The following is a 15658-nucleotide window of genomic DNA, read 5'->3' as shown; positions in this document are numbered from 1 at the left end:
AATGCTGCCATACGTTAGAACTATAAATGACAAAAGTTGCACACAAAACAATTGTTTTATTTTTTAAAATAGTATCTATTTATATTTTACATTATTTAAGTACCTTTATACTTTTAAATAAACATCACGTGACATATTTAGTTCCCTTGTCCCATAAAAGGTAGCAATTCCTTTATTTATTGTCTAAATCATGAAATGCAGTGCTTTTTACAAAGACCCTTAGTAGAAAACATTTAAAAATTGAGCAGTTAACAAACGTATGGACTAGTCACTAGATGGCAGACAACTGAATATTTGGGGAATACGAAAACATCGGTAGATGGTTTGCAATAGAAACAAATAGAAACCTGTAAAAAAAGGCATAATCCTAATAAAAGAGGTAAAATAATGGAAGGTTCTTTTTCAACATGCTTTTATTTTCCCAAATACCTCATAATCCTGAGTAAACAAATTAGGAAACCATGTTGATTGCTATGTGCAACTGTTAAATCATGCAACTCAATTCATAGTTTTTCAAGCCAATGAAAGAAAGTGGTTAAACCATGTCAGGCAAAGCACCATGTGGTGCAGATATAAAACAGGATTTATTGGGAGTAAACTTACAAACAGAGAAATGTAAAGCACACACATTTTCCTGAACTCTCCCTATGCCACAGTGAAGACTGGACATAGGTCTCACACATCACATTGTACTAGACAGAAGAAACCTTCCGCCCAGATCTCTAAATATCCATGTTTTCATTATGGAGAGCAGGGGAAATCTATGTAACTAAGAAATAGAGGAACTCACTGGTCAGGGAAATGGCTTTGTTAGATATGGGTGGTTCCTGAAGCCCCATAATAGGTATTAGCCTGCTATTCTGATGAGCTAATTCAGACTACTTACTTCTAGATTATTAAAGGAAGCAAAGAGATTAACCATCAGAATCTTCCAGATATATTGCTCTGGTATATTTAATCGGTGTAACATGAAACTTCAGTAGGGTAGTGCTATGGATTATAAATGGAAAATCAATAATTGTAATTTTTTTTTTTTGCTTTTTTTCCTCGTCAGTCCAGGATTTTATCATCCTTCTAGAAGAGTGTATTTTTTCTCCTTTGGGAAATACAGTTCATGTGGTTTCGATAAAACTAATTCTGCCCCCAACTTTTTTTTCTACCTCCTGGACGGTGGTATCTGTGATTGAGCCAGTGGTTGCTGTAAGACCAGGCATGTCCCATCAGTATTCCCCAGGACAATTTCCTCCATAGCTATCACGGAGAGAAATCCTCTCTCTGATGGGGATGTTAAGCTGTAGATTATGACTCCAGGGCTTCCAGCAGCAATTCTATCTCCCTAACAGAAAGAATCACCATAACAAAATAAGCAGTGGCAAAAGTGGAAGAAAAAAGACCTGATGGCACTGTATACTTTATATTCAGTTAGGACTGAAACCAAGTCTATTTTCTTTTTGGATAGGTAAATACATATCTATATTGGATTACATTAATTCGAGTTGAATTATTCTTTCTTGTACATAAACAACCCATCACTGGAATAATACTAAAAAAAAATATATCTGTCACTTCCATTTATGCTAGCAGAATTAATTATTCCAATTCTTATAGAGAGTAGAGACTTATTCTTCCAACTTTAAAATAACTGATGTACTATTCATTACATTATACTAATATTATGACTGATGATTGATATTTTGGAAGACAAAAAACAATGTGCTTTCTAAGGAAGGATGATTTACTCTTGGGAAGGCCCAAAAGAACACTATATTGCAACGCTTCAGAATATTTAAAAACAAAACAAAACAAAACAAAACAAAACAAAACAAAACAGAGAACACTAATAATGCAATAATTCCAGAAATAGCAGCAATGGTATCATCAACCACAAAATCTTCTATAAAAATTTCATATATACTTTTTCTTTTAAAAAATATTGTATGAAGCAAGCATTTCCTGTTACATCATCAAGAGGAAAATACTAATAATGTATTCTGTTTACTTTTACAATATATTCTAGCTGCAAAAATAAAACAATTTTCTTAGACAATTATATTGATGCTCTTTACTTCATAAATATAAGATATATAGCCTCTGTCTTTCTGCATTATTACCTATTTTTCTATATAGTTTTTTTTATAGAAAGGTAAAAAGAATAGTGTTATATATGTGGAATATGAGGGAAATGGGAATTGATAGTGACATTTATTTTATTATTTATTTCTGAAGTTCGTAAACTTTAAGAGGTTTTAATGACATTGTAGATCTTCAAATATCGCAGACTTAAGAGAATTAAGAAATAAGTATTTTAATATTCTCTTCTGATCTATGTTTCAGTGATTTTATTCAGAGTTAATTAGAAAAAGCTTAAAAGTGGTAATGAACAAAAGTTTTATTTTTATTAGAATTATGTTGAAGAGTTAGCATATAGTGCAGACTTCTTAAATTGCAAAGTCAGGGATCAGTGGATCTATATCTTGGTCACTTTTTCGGATTAAAGATATATATTGGTTGGATTGTGAGCTGCTCTGAAATATTTTACTTTATTTCTGGGTTTAATCAATGCATAGAAAATTCTCAAAAATATGTATATTTTTGATAAAAATTCCCATTTTGATTATATCTTTGATAAAATATTTTGACACATCAAAAATATGAAAGCATGACGTAGTCATTTCTTCTTTTTAAAATATCCTGTGGGTAAAAAATGCTTTTAAAATTGTCAATTCTTTATGTTCAAATGTATTCTAAAGTTTCAAAAGTGTTCACTGAGAAAAAAATGTTTACCTTTTAGATATAAATCAAACAAGAATCAGAAAACTTCAGAAAAATTGCCATGATTACAACAGGGATGAATTGGGTATCTGTTTGTTTTTTCATGTCCAGCATCCATTTTCCTTTTTTAGGGTAATAATATTTCAGTTTCTTTTGGGGGAACTGTATCTTTCTTTTCTCTCTGACGCCTCTTTCCCCACCACTAAAACCTCCAACATCACAAGGTCCAGCAAACTATATGGCCCAAAAAGCACAGATGCTCACACTAAAATTTGGATTTGCTACAGAACACTTTTTTTCCTCTGGGCCCCACTCAAAGCTGGCAGTCTTTTGTGCCACTACTAGTTTCTGGGCTAAAGCAGTGTCCCTAGGTATGGAATAGATTTCCCACAGAACCTAAAGAAGTTGCACTTTCTTTTTCATGATAGGAGGTCCAAGAGGTAATGACCTCTCTTTTACTTTAGAGGCTGTGTCCTGGCACTGCATCCATAAAAATTGTTTAGATATCGTAGGCCCCCGACTCTTCCTCAGATTTATATCTCATCCCCTGGATTGCACATGCCTTACCAAGCTCACCACTGTGATAGTCAACTTTTGATTGTTCTACCTGATCAATATAATATCACTGATGTAATGAATCAATGTGATGTCCTGTGGGATAGCCAGACAGTCAGAGCTCTTTAGACTTTATTATAATAAAACAAGTAGAGTCAACACAGCCCTGAGGCAAAACTGCTAATGAATTCATTTGTCTGTTCCACATGAATTCAAACTGTTACTGTTCTTCTTTTCCAATTAAAATAGAAAGAACACATTTTCCAAATCAATGGTCATATACCATGTACCTGAGGCCATATTAATCTGCTCTAACCATGATACCATATCCAGCACAGCAGCTACGATCAAAGCTACTACTTGTTGACATCTGCAATAGTCTACAGTCATCCTCTTGGATCCATCCAGTTTCTCCAAGATCCAGATGGTGAATGAAAGAGAGATATAATGGGGGCCACCGTCCTTGTAGCCTTGAGATCATAAAGGTAGCATTACTTTCCAGGATGTGCTCCAGATGTATTAGTGCTTTTGATGCACACTCTTTGCCAGAGAGGAGAGGCACTTCCAGAAGCTTCCCGTTGTTTTTTCCCACTATGACAGCACTTATCTCAAAAAGGTGCTAAACTCAAACTATTAAAGTATGGACAAATCCCATAGAAAGAAAGATAACATTATAAATAAGTAATTGCAGCACCATACACTGATTTTCTCATTAAATACTAAACATCATGATGTATACCTTGTCAAATAAACATTTATTGCGATATAATTTGAATATATAGAGATACATATATATAAAGTTTCCTTTGCAGAACCTAAACTGGAGACTAAGCCCATTATAACACTTGTTATGACACCAAGTTTACACAAACAATATTGAGCACTTAGTCATATAATTTCAAATCTCATATTTAGGCCTATAAATGTAGGTTCTTGTGTATATTTTTTAAAACTTCATCTTAGGAATATTTATGTATTGTGCATTTGGTTTTTTCTCTTATTTGATAATTCCAGTACACTTGGAATAAACTCATGAAGCATAGAGGCATTCAATGAGTAGTTTCCGATGGTATCCCTGACTCGAGACAGTTTTGGAATGCCTGCTCTATGCTATCTACCCACACACTTTAACATATATTGCTTAACAATATTGCAAGCCTGATTTCATTTTAATGCTGTATTAGCTAGGTGAGCATGATTTATTGTGACAGAGTGTAAATTCAACTATTGAGTCTTTAACAATAAATAACTAACAGGATTTGTAATAGAGAACAATAAAACGTTATGTTGATAGAGGCAGCAGTGAAATGATGACAAAATATAGCAATCTACTATCAGACAACATAATTAAAGTTTAGCTGTGGGGTGCCTGAATTCTATTATTTTAAGGTGGTTTGGGTGTGTAAGCTAGAAACAATTATTCTCTACTGGACAGCAGTGATTTGGTTTCTTATTATAAAAGAGTAGCTAATAAAAATTTTTTTAAAAAAGCATTAGACATTTGTATTAAGCTTTAGCACTAAAACCAAGAGTCATTTGGCAAGGAATCCAGTGACATGAGGATGGAAATGCTGAGGGACCATAAGCATTGAGGGGCCTGCCAGGAGATTCATCTGGAAAACTGATTTTTGTTTCACCCAAGCTTGCACTGGACACACACAATGCATTTGGGTTGTTTCGTACCAGCTGTTTTCCAGCTGATGAATAGTTTGACATGTAGCCAGAATCTGCAGAACAAACCACTGTCGCTAAGGGACCTAGACTATATAAAACTGCTATGAGAATGACGATGTTAATTCCTGTGATATCTCCCACACCTATACCTCTTTATCAAGAACTTTGGGAGATCTGAGAAGTAAATCCTCCCTAGAGTCACGTACTGTCCTCTGTCTTTTCTCCATTAAAGAAATTTACATCCTATAACTTCATGGCATTTCTTCCACACCATTCTGAGAGTATTGGCACAATATTTAGCCACTACTAATTTTTAGTTTCTTCATCAATAAAACAGAGATAAGGACCTTGTGAAGAAAACATGAAATAACAAATGGGAAGCATTAACCATAGTTCCTGACACGTGATAGGAGCTTAACACCTGTTGAATATTCAGAATCGTTACTTCTGATTAACAACTGTAACAATATAGGTATAATAATAATTTTGGGGATGTCAGCTCAGTTTAAGAGAACCCCCTTTATCAATGCAGTATTGCCCCAACTTCTGCATCTAGTCCTGTGGGCAGCTGAAACCATGGTAACAGTACATGTTATCATTCTAGGTACTATTGATTGGACCAGTGTTGGACAGCAGGCCTGAGCTGAGTTAATCAGATTCTTTCTCCTAGGAATGTGAAATTGTCATGCTGTTAGGTTCTGTAAATGCTGAAACTGAGGGACTCATAAATCTTAGAGGGGGAGTTTTCCTCTGTCTTATTTGCAAAAAGTCGTAGAGAAAAATGATGTTCGGGATAATAAGAACTTAGCAGATAGAGAAGCAGAAAGAATGAAATGGAAGAGGGTCACCTGCACGTCTATAACTTTTAAAATTCCTGCTTCCGGTCTTCCCTTAAAGGCTGGCTCCCTTTAAATTTTAGGATAAACCCCAGAGTCCCTCCTGTAAAGGCACATTATTACTTAACCGGAGTTATTCCTCATTTTGCAGATTCAAAAGAAATTTAAAGCAAAAAGAAAGTGTTCCCCAGATTGTATCTTTTACTGGCATTAATATTTGAAATTACTTCTGTTTTATTTTATCACAATATAATATCAAGGTCTACATGATCAGTATGTAAAAGACTTAAACAAAACACTTTAATAACATTACCTACTTAATTGGTTATATTTTACATCTAAGAAAATTACCTTGAAAACAGTTTTTGTGCAAAGAAAAACTGATTGTTAGATTCTGAGACCAAAATAAAGTATTTTTTTGAATTCTAAATAAAAAGTAAATTAGAATTGCTTCAAAAATATGTTAGCGCTCTTGTTAACAGAAATGTAACTTTATATATTTACTGATGGAAAAATACACAAAGTTTAAATTAAATTATTAAGTATAACATACGACATAAAAACTATGTTTTTCCTTTAGAAGCAAAGAACTTCTTAGTCATATTAAGAGCTGAATTATCTCTTCAAGTTCTAACACATTTTTCTGAATTGTGTTCCATATTATATCCATTATTTTGGTATAGTTACTAGAGTATTTAAATGATGGTTAACATAAATGAGAAAAGAGGGAACAAAAACTAAAAATAATGTCATTAAAGAAATAAAGATATAGGTCTTGAAAAAAGATTATCAAACATAATTCAGTGAAAGAAATTCTGGAATAGGGTTTCAAAGAAAATTAAACTCAGCGTAGCAAAGACAATCATGATTATTTGTGAAAATACGTGCAGAGGACAACGTCTACTGAGCTAAAAACTGTGGTTTGCGATCTTGCCTATGTCATGGTAGGTTAGGATTCAAAGCGAAAAAGCTATGAAGCCCAGTCGGAGATTAAATAATTCTCTGTTAAATAGTCACAGATCTTGTTCAAGAGACTCAACTCATCTTAGAAGACTCTAAGAAAAATAATGACAACCACTGAGACCACTGAAGCTCTATTCTGGAAAATAACAGAGCAAATCTCAGAGAAAAGTGCATATCCTATACAGGAAAGAATTCATAAAATTTACTTGACAATAATTCATACTTCATTATTTTTATATCGTGTGGTAATTCAGGCCTCGACACTGTAATTTTAGAATTACTGAAGTTTACTTTAATCAAAAACATGAAAGCCAAACCCACACTATTTGTTTGCTATTATGATGTACTCTGTTCTGAAATGTTGCTTTCTCTGTCTTTATAAACAACATAGTGAGCAAGAGTATTTTGTCATAATTTAAACTATTATCAGTTATACTGATTTTACATTGCTCTATTTTTCAAGTTCTTAATCTCTTTTTCCAGTTTCACTGAGAAATAATTGACATGTAACATTGTATATGTTTTTGTACCACGAAATGATTTAACACATGTTTATGTTGTGAAATTATTACTATAGTGATGTTAGTTAACATTCTTAATCTCATATAGTTACAATTTTTTTCTTGTGATAACTTGCAAAATTATTCTTTAGCAACTTTCAAATATACAATATTGTTAACTCTAGTCACCATGCTGTACTTTCTGACCACCTTCACCCAATTCCCCCACCCTTCACTCTCCACCTTGTAATCACCAATCTATTCTCTGTTTCTAAGAGTTTTTTTTTTAAGATTCTATACATAAGTATCATACAATATTTGCCTTTATCTGTCTGACTTATTTCACTTGGAATAATGCCCTCAGGGTCTATCCATGTTGTTACAAATGATGTGATTTCCTTCTTTTTTATGGCTGAACAATATTTAATTTTATATACACCACATTTTCTTTATCCATTCATCCATCAGTGCATACTTAGGTTGTTTCTGTGTCTTAGTTATTATAAATAATGCTGTAATAAACAACTAAGTGGTAACCCCCACCCCAAATAATTCAAATAAAAATGGGCAAAGGACCTGAAACTTTTCTATTTATATAGATATTTTATCTCTAAAACACAAAATATATTTTATCTATAAAATAGATATTTTTCTAAAGAAGATATTTGAATGCCCAACAGATATATGAGAACGCACTCAACATCACTAATTATCAGGGAAATGGAAATCAAAACAGCAGTGAAGTATTATTTCACACTTGTTAGTAAGGGTGTTATCAAAAAGACAAGAGAATACAAATGCTAGCGAGGATGTGGAGAAAAATAAGCCCTTGTGCATTACGTAAATTCGTGCAGCCATTATGGAAAACATTATTATGATTCCTCCAAAAATAAAAATAGAACTACTATATGATCCAGCAATTCTACTTCTGGGTATATGTCCTAATCTCTTTTTTAATATATTTCTGATCTCCATCCTAGATTTAATATTTCCAACTACCATACTTTTATACTTGTGTTCCTGCTGATAAAATTCCCCTGATGTTTCTAATATATTATAATTTGAGGAATCAGAAAATCAAACTGCTGTAATTAGAATGTTGGATAAGATATGAATAAATGGACCCTCTTGCAGCATCCAAGAGGTTTTCTAGAGTTGAAGGACAGGAAAACAAGTAAAAGGGCTGTATTCTGACTTCTCAGAGAAAAATTTTAAATTAAATTCCCTATCATTGCTTAATTAGGAAAATCACTAGAGAAATGATGTACTAGCTTAGGAAATAATTTACCAAACTCTAAAAAAAAAGTCACACAAAACATTTGAACTCAGAAAAATATATCACTGGGAATTGGAAATAGTGCACAGGTTCTACCTGTGAACTTCTTAAAGGCTATCTTCCATACCATTAAAATGCATGTATTAAATATAACCTCATTAAAATTCTAGGACAGTTAACGCTTCTATATCTCTTCAAGAAGAACATACTATCCCTTTGTGACTTTGTTTATATAAAGCCCATGCTTGCTTTTCTTCATCTACTGGGCAGAGAATTTCCCTCAAGGAACTCAGAAGGTGGTGCCAAATTAAATCAGTCTGAGTACATCAATGTTAATTTACCAAATCTAAGAGATCAATAAAAGCATTGGAAAATGCACCTACCACCAGCCCCCTGGGACCTCATCCACTTTCAAGAGTTTGAGATAGATGTGTGACATTCTCTGCACTCAAGTCTCCCCTATCATCTCACTATTTGCTTGTCAGAGCACGACTACTCTAGTCTCTTTTATTCTTCACTTGTGATTAGCTCCAACCATGAAGAGAATTCAGCTATGCCTCACTATTTGAAATGAAGAACAAGATTATTCAGCAAATCTTCACTGCAAAATGTGCCTGTAAGAACCTGGTCCTTTAGAAACCCTTTCTAATGCCCCAGGGCAAATGTCTTACTGTAGGAGTTTTTCTGATCTGAACAGATGAGGGCAGAACTTTTGCTTTCTTGGTAGATGTCCAAGGATTAAATTTAAGCCAGCTCCAGTGAAGATCTTTCCAAAAGAGGGATATGCTTATTTCCAAAGTCTGCGGGACTCCAAAACCCCAAATTTCAAAATACTAGAACAATATATAACACAACAAAATGTTAGTACAGTATATAAAATTATATATATATATATATATATATATAAAACCTTAAGAAGAAAAATAACTAATTTTCAATTTTATGAAGGCATCACAAACGCTTCTTTTATTTGGTGGCCTCCATACAGCTAAAACTTTTCTTTTAGAGCCAAATATTCTCCTCTGTCAATTACATAATATCTTTTTCATATTGGTCGTATTTTTTGAAACATAATATTCCAAGTCTGATGAACACCATTCTTACAATAATTTCCTTGCAATAGTGAGATACTAAGAGTGAATAATGTGGTCTTGGCTCATTTCAGTGATCATTACATCTTTATGTGCAATGAGGTTTTGCACATTATAAAAAAAAATCCCAGATGAAAGCCCTCCAAAATGTAATTCAAATATAAAAAGGCTCACCCTCACAGCCAACTGACTTTGGATAGCTTGACACAATGTATATCTCTACCCTAAATTTTCTTAAGGAAATCTTTGTAAGAATTTCCCATTATACTTCTCAAATAAAATCTCCTACAAAAACTGGTGAAACATCTTCCCTCTCCCTACATTTCCACACTCATCCAAGTCGCTAAGAAAAACAACCAACCTCTTTACCTTAGAACCTACTCTCCAGCACTGTCCACTCAATTTGCTCACCATTAGACTGCTTCTTATTTCTTCCTCCATTATCCATTATCTCACAGAAGCATGTTTAGACTTTCTACCTCTGCCCGCCAGGCATGTAATACCATGGTGGAATGAATATTTATAGAGGTCAGCAAATGTAGGCCCTGGCACTCACTTCTACAATTTTTTTCCTATAATTAATACCTATTTGTAAAAAAAAAAAAAAAAAATGGTGACTAGGATTCTCCACTTATTATACCAGGTAGAAAAAAAGATTTTTGGTGAAGTGATTTTTCTGTGTTTCTCAAATTATATCACATATAAATCATTCTTAAATCATTCATTCACAAGATATTTACAGAACTTCTGCAATGTGCATACCTCAATGCTAAGACTATAGAAGATAGAATAGAGTGAAAGATTTGACGTGTGGTCCGAATCCTTCAGGAACATGTTGCTGAAATGAAGAAATAATGCTAATTGTAAAGGTAACTAAAATTGGCACTTCAGAGTAGGAGTGTGACATAAAATCTGTTACTATGGTGTGCACTTAGAAAGCTTTCTGTGTGGCTAGCACCTTAATGCCCTAACAACCTGTACAAATTATTATTATGCAGTCCACTAAACATGGCAATTAAAGATACAAGGTCATGCTTTTGCTCCCTTAAGAAAGATCGGACTCCCAAAACCAATATCTTCATAGCTGATGTTACTGTGAAAATGTAAAAAGCTGAGAGTGGCAAAAACTTGTTGCCTGTATATGAATGTGAAGAGCAGGTAGTTATGTTGTTTCAATCTCTGCAGGAAGGATTCAGTAAAACCGTACTGCTGCTGTTAAATACAAGATACCAGAGAATCATAAAACAGTACTGTGTACGGTTATTAAAAATGTAACAAATTAATAAAAAAATTGAGAAATATCAACATTTTGTAGCTTTGTGGAAAGGTGTGAATGCCAACAAACAGCTGTTTAGTTGTTTCTGTGTTATTGTAGGAAAAAAAGTTATGAGGCAAATCTCCCAATATGGCAACAAATATAACAAATAAATTCCAAATGGTCACAGAATGCCTTTAAATTCCTATAGCCTTTAAAGCTACCTAACCCTCTAAGCCCCCAGCTGATAACAGCACACATTTCATATCCACTTGTAACAAAATAAAAAGGTGTACTTGTTGCTATCAGCGTTGACTGATATATTGTTGGAATAGTTGTGTTCCAGCACACTGTATTTCAGAAATACACTTTATATATGTTGTTAAGTCTGTGATAGCAGTTCTTGTTTTATGATTTCTGCTTCTAGCTCTATGAGAACTTCTTGGTTAAATCTCCACTAAATGATATATAACTAGTGTCCTTTTGTTTGAATTAAAGCTTCCAAATGTAGTTTGTGTTATTTTATATCGGTTTGAACTTTATAATGCAGGCTATGAATAATTCACTTTGATTGAATAAAAAGCATCGAAAGGTGAATAAGTGAATAACTAGAATGATGCATTTTAAATATGGTCTCTGGGCACTTTAAATTCCTAAGCTGTCTCGTAGGTCAAAAATAAAGTTTAAAATGGTACACTGAAGTTTAAAGGTTGTCATTCGGATCTCAAACATAAGCACACACACATGAAAAAGCTTTAAAGTAAAGCAGTTAAACAGGAAGCAATCACTCCAATAGAAAATGTACAAAATAATAAATGTAAAATAACAAAAAAATGGTAAAATTCACTAATAATAATATAAAAATTAAAACGAAAAGACGATTTCCTTAAACCAAGTAAGAAGGACTGCTGTCCTGGCTCTGTAGAGTCACAGATATCACGAAGCAAAAAAACTTTAAGAGCACACCTAAGTGTTTCTGTCACTTGTAGTTTTATTATTAAAAATATCACAAAATATAATAAAGTCTTCAAAAATAAATCTAAAATTTTAGTTGTTTTAAATAATTTTTAGTTTCATTAAATAAATATGTATTGTGTATTTTCTTTTAGTAGATAATTTTAAATATATTAGGAGAAAAATATTTTTTAAAGAAAAATAATTTTAATTTTTTATTTTTTCATTTCATAGCATTCATGTTTTTAGTGAAAATACTTCAAATTATTTGCACTTTGAATGTAATAACATTTTTTAATTCTTAAGTCACTTAATATAAAATAAATTATTTGAAAACTCAGTTATAACAAGACAACTAGTAATTTTGTGGCTATAAAGGCAAAAATACATATTATATAGAACGAATGAAAAAATAATTTAGGAATTACTGTCTTTATATTATTACTCATTTAAACAATTGCTAAACTATTTATATGTAATAGTAATAATTAAATGTATTAGTTTTGCTATTTTGTGACTTTTAGTTACATGAAACCCAGAGCTTAACACAAATTTTTGTTTTGTATATTTTTGAAGTTTAAAGAATAATACATTTTAATAGATACTTAGCTTGAATTTTACCTTTAAAATATTTAGACATAAAGCATGTTGCCTTCTATTTGTACTCTTGCCCAGGGCCTCACAAATGATAGAGCGAGGCCTACAAAAGTACATGTCTGTTTCTATGGCAAGATTATGGCAAGCTTTTGAAAGAAACTCATAGTATCTTCTTATCTGGCAATTTGGAAATATATAATTTGTATTTAAATAAAAGTAATCTGAAAAAATTTTTTCAAAGCAGTTAAACTGAAAAGACATACGACACAATATTCGAATTATATTGCCAATTTTTATTTATGAAATTACTACCATCCTTTATTTTCTGTATATTCCTTTGTTAATTTCTATATTTTCTAGGTATTTATACTAATCATAAAGGATTTTATTAATATAATGAGAACATAATTTAATGCTTCTATTATAGTACCAACATTCACATAAATTTAAGAATTTCAGTTTCCATGACCCCAATGATCTTTAATTTAATTATTAGAGCAAGGCATTTCCTTAAGCAAGATAGTTGAAATAAAAACAATACTTTAAACAGTGATTATATCAAGTATTATATTCTCTTTCCATTCATATTAACTGATCATAAAGAATATTTAAACAAATGAAATGAAGAAATTTCCTTAATTTTGTTTCCCTTCTCTTCTTTCCTCTTCTCTCTCCCTTCCTTTAATATATACTAGGATGTCTTTAACAAATTAATCACAACTCCTTTCTTGACTTTCTTAGGATAAAACTATATATAAAATAAGTCATGCCTTAATGACAACTGGAGTTTGATAAAATAAAAATACATAAAGAAATAAAATGTTAAAATTTGATTTTATAAATTTTTATGAGACTTGGAATCATGTTAGATGTTACAAATATATTTTCAATGATATTTCTTTAGCTTTGAGATTAGAAACTTTCATTCTTTTTTTTAATTTGTGGCTTTCTTTTTATTATAGTGACATTACTTAACAAAATCCAGTGTTTCAAGTGTACAATTCTACAATAAGTCATATTTATATTGCACTGTATGTTTACCACCCATAGAGTTCTTTCTTTCACATATTTGACCCCTTTTATCCCATCTACCTCCCCTCTCCCCTGCATCCTCTGGTGACCACTAGCCTATAGTCCATGTCCATGAGTCTGTGTTTGCTTGTCATGTTTGTTTGTTGCTTTTAGATTTATATCCTACATATAAGTGATATCATGACTTTCATTCTTAACCAAAGAACTTTGAACATCACTCAAAACAAGAGATCAACATATGCTACCAACAGTATAAAATTTAACTAAAAATATGTCATGCTTTTGTAACCATAGGTTTTTTGTGATTAAATGTTTTGATATGTTTGTCCATGCCTTTCTCGAGTTATTTCTGCACATAATTAAAAATAAATTATGAAAAGTACAAAATAATAAAATCAGTCATCTAATAATGATGGTGATGATGCCTATAGTGATATTTAGCATGATGGTAAGGAGAAGGAAATTGGAGGTGGTGTGGTAACAGTGTACATGTTTGGGCGGGATGATTGACCGTCAGTAACCAGAAACCCAATTAAGGCAGATTAGCCCAGAATATATGAGTAAGGATTTAATGTTTAGTTGGCATAGCTTCATGGAATATTATAACTGAAAATAAAAGAAATCTTAACCATTTCATTTTATATATACTCCTGGATTTTTTACCATAACAAAAAGATGTATGTACAATATAGAAAATAAGAGAAATGTTGGGAAAATAAAGAAAATTTATATAATTATATCATCTAAAACTATTGTTAATATTTTAGTCTAGGGCTTTTTTGTTTCTCTTTATGTGTGTTTTTTAAAAAGGGCCAAAATGTGTACATTTATGTCTACATATATCTATCTCTATTTATACAATTATGTTTATATTATTTGGAAACCTGATCTTATTTAAATTTTTGTTGTACACACATTCTTATAACAGATATTTTTACTACCCAACATATCAGTCGTAAGGGTGCACTTGCCCTAAATGCTTGCAAACGATGGTGATTACTGAATGAAGAGGTCTATACAATTTACTTTATGAAGTTAATATGTTCTTGATACTGACACCAGAAAAGAACAACGAAAGCAATAATAATGCTATATGTAAATAATAATTATATATATGAAATTCCCTTATATATATGTATGTATATAAAAATATTAGTAAATAAAATTAGTAATACAGTAAGAATTGTGACCTAATGGGGTTTATCTAGAAAGGCAAAGAGGGTTCAATGTTTAAATACCTATCACTGTGATTCAGTATATTAACATGTGAAGCAGAAAAGCCAAAAGATATTTTAACAGAAGAAAAAGAAACTTTTGATAACATTACCACATGTAAATTGACGTACTTAGCTAACTAGAAACATGAAAATTTCCTTAGACTGATAAAAAAAAGCATTTAAAAGATTGGAAAAGCAGCTAAGAGATTAGAGGCATTCTCATTAAACACAGGGATAAGTTCCAATTGGTTCCATTACTGCTACAATCCAACATGGATGTCCAATATTAAATAATAACAGAACAAACAAGTAAAATTCAGTGTTTCCATGTGTTAGATATTTACCTATAAAATTAAATAAAAGCAATGGAGACAGTATTAGAATGAATCAATTGGTTCAGCAGATATGCTATATTCAAGATCAACTTAAAAATAAATCATTATTTCATATCAACAATAACCATCTACAGCCATGCTACCCTGAACAAGTCTGATCCTGTCTGATCTCGGAAGTTAAGCAGAATCGGGCCTGGTTAGTACTTGGATGGGAGATCACCTAGGAAGACGTGGTGCTGTAGATGTAAAAAATTAAAAGTGAAAAAGGGATTGTAAGCTGACAAGGTCCTTGCAATCTGTGAGGTCAACCAAAGGTTGCCTCGCCTAAAGCAAAACAAAACAAAACAAACAAAAAACAATAACCAACCAGCATTTGTTGCAGAAAAATAAAACCCTTTACAAAGCAATATAATTTTAAAATCTCAGAATTATGTTAACCTAAAGTCTGCAACATTTTCATAGAGAAAATTATATAACATATATGAAGGACATAAAAGAAGACCTGAATAAATGGAAAGATAGACAGTTTTCCTCGGTAAAAAGGCATGCTACTTTTAAAATGTCAATTATCTCTTAATTTCTTCAAAATTCTATGTATTTG

At 31.9% G+C, this 15658-nt stretch overlaps 1 pseudogene; it reads left to right on the top strand.

Moving 5' to 3' along the window:
* The first annotated feature begins 15183 nt into the window (after positions 1-15183).
* On the top strand, positions 15184-15302 carry LOC118608589 (annotated as a pseudogene).
* Positions 15303-15658: the final 356 nt, after the last annotated feature.

This window comes from Rousettus aegyptiacus, unplaced genomic scaffold (assembly GCF_014176215.1).
Source record: "Rousettus aegyptiacus isolate mRouAeg1 unplaced genomic scaffold, mRouAeg1.p scaffold_m13_p_9, whole genome shotgun sequence".
In the NCBI taxonomy this organism is placed as follows: Eukaryota; Metazoa; Chordata; class Mammalia; order Chiroptera; family Pteropodidae; genus Rousettus; species Rousettus aegyptiacus.
The sequence above is the reverse complement of the archived record's forward strand: the minus strand, read 5'-3'. Positions and strand labels throughout refer to the sequence as shown.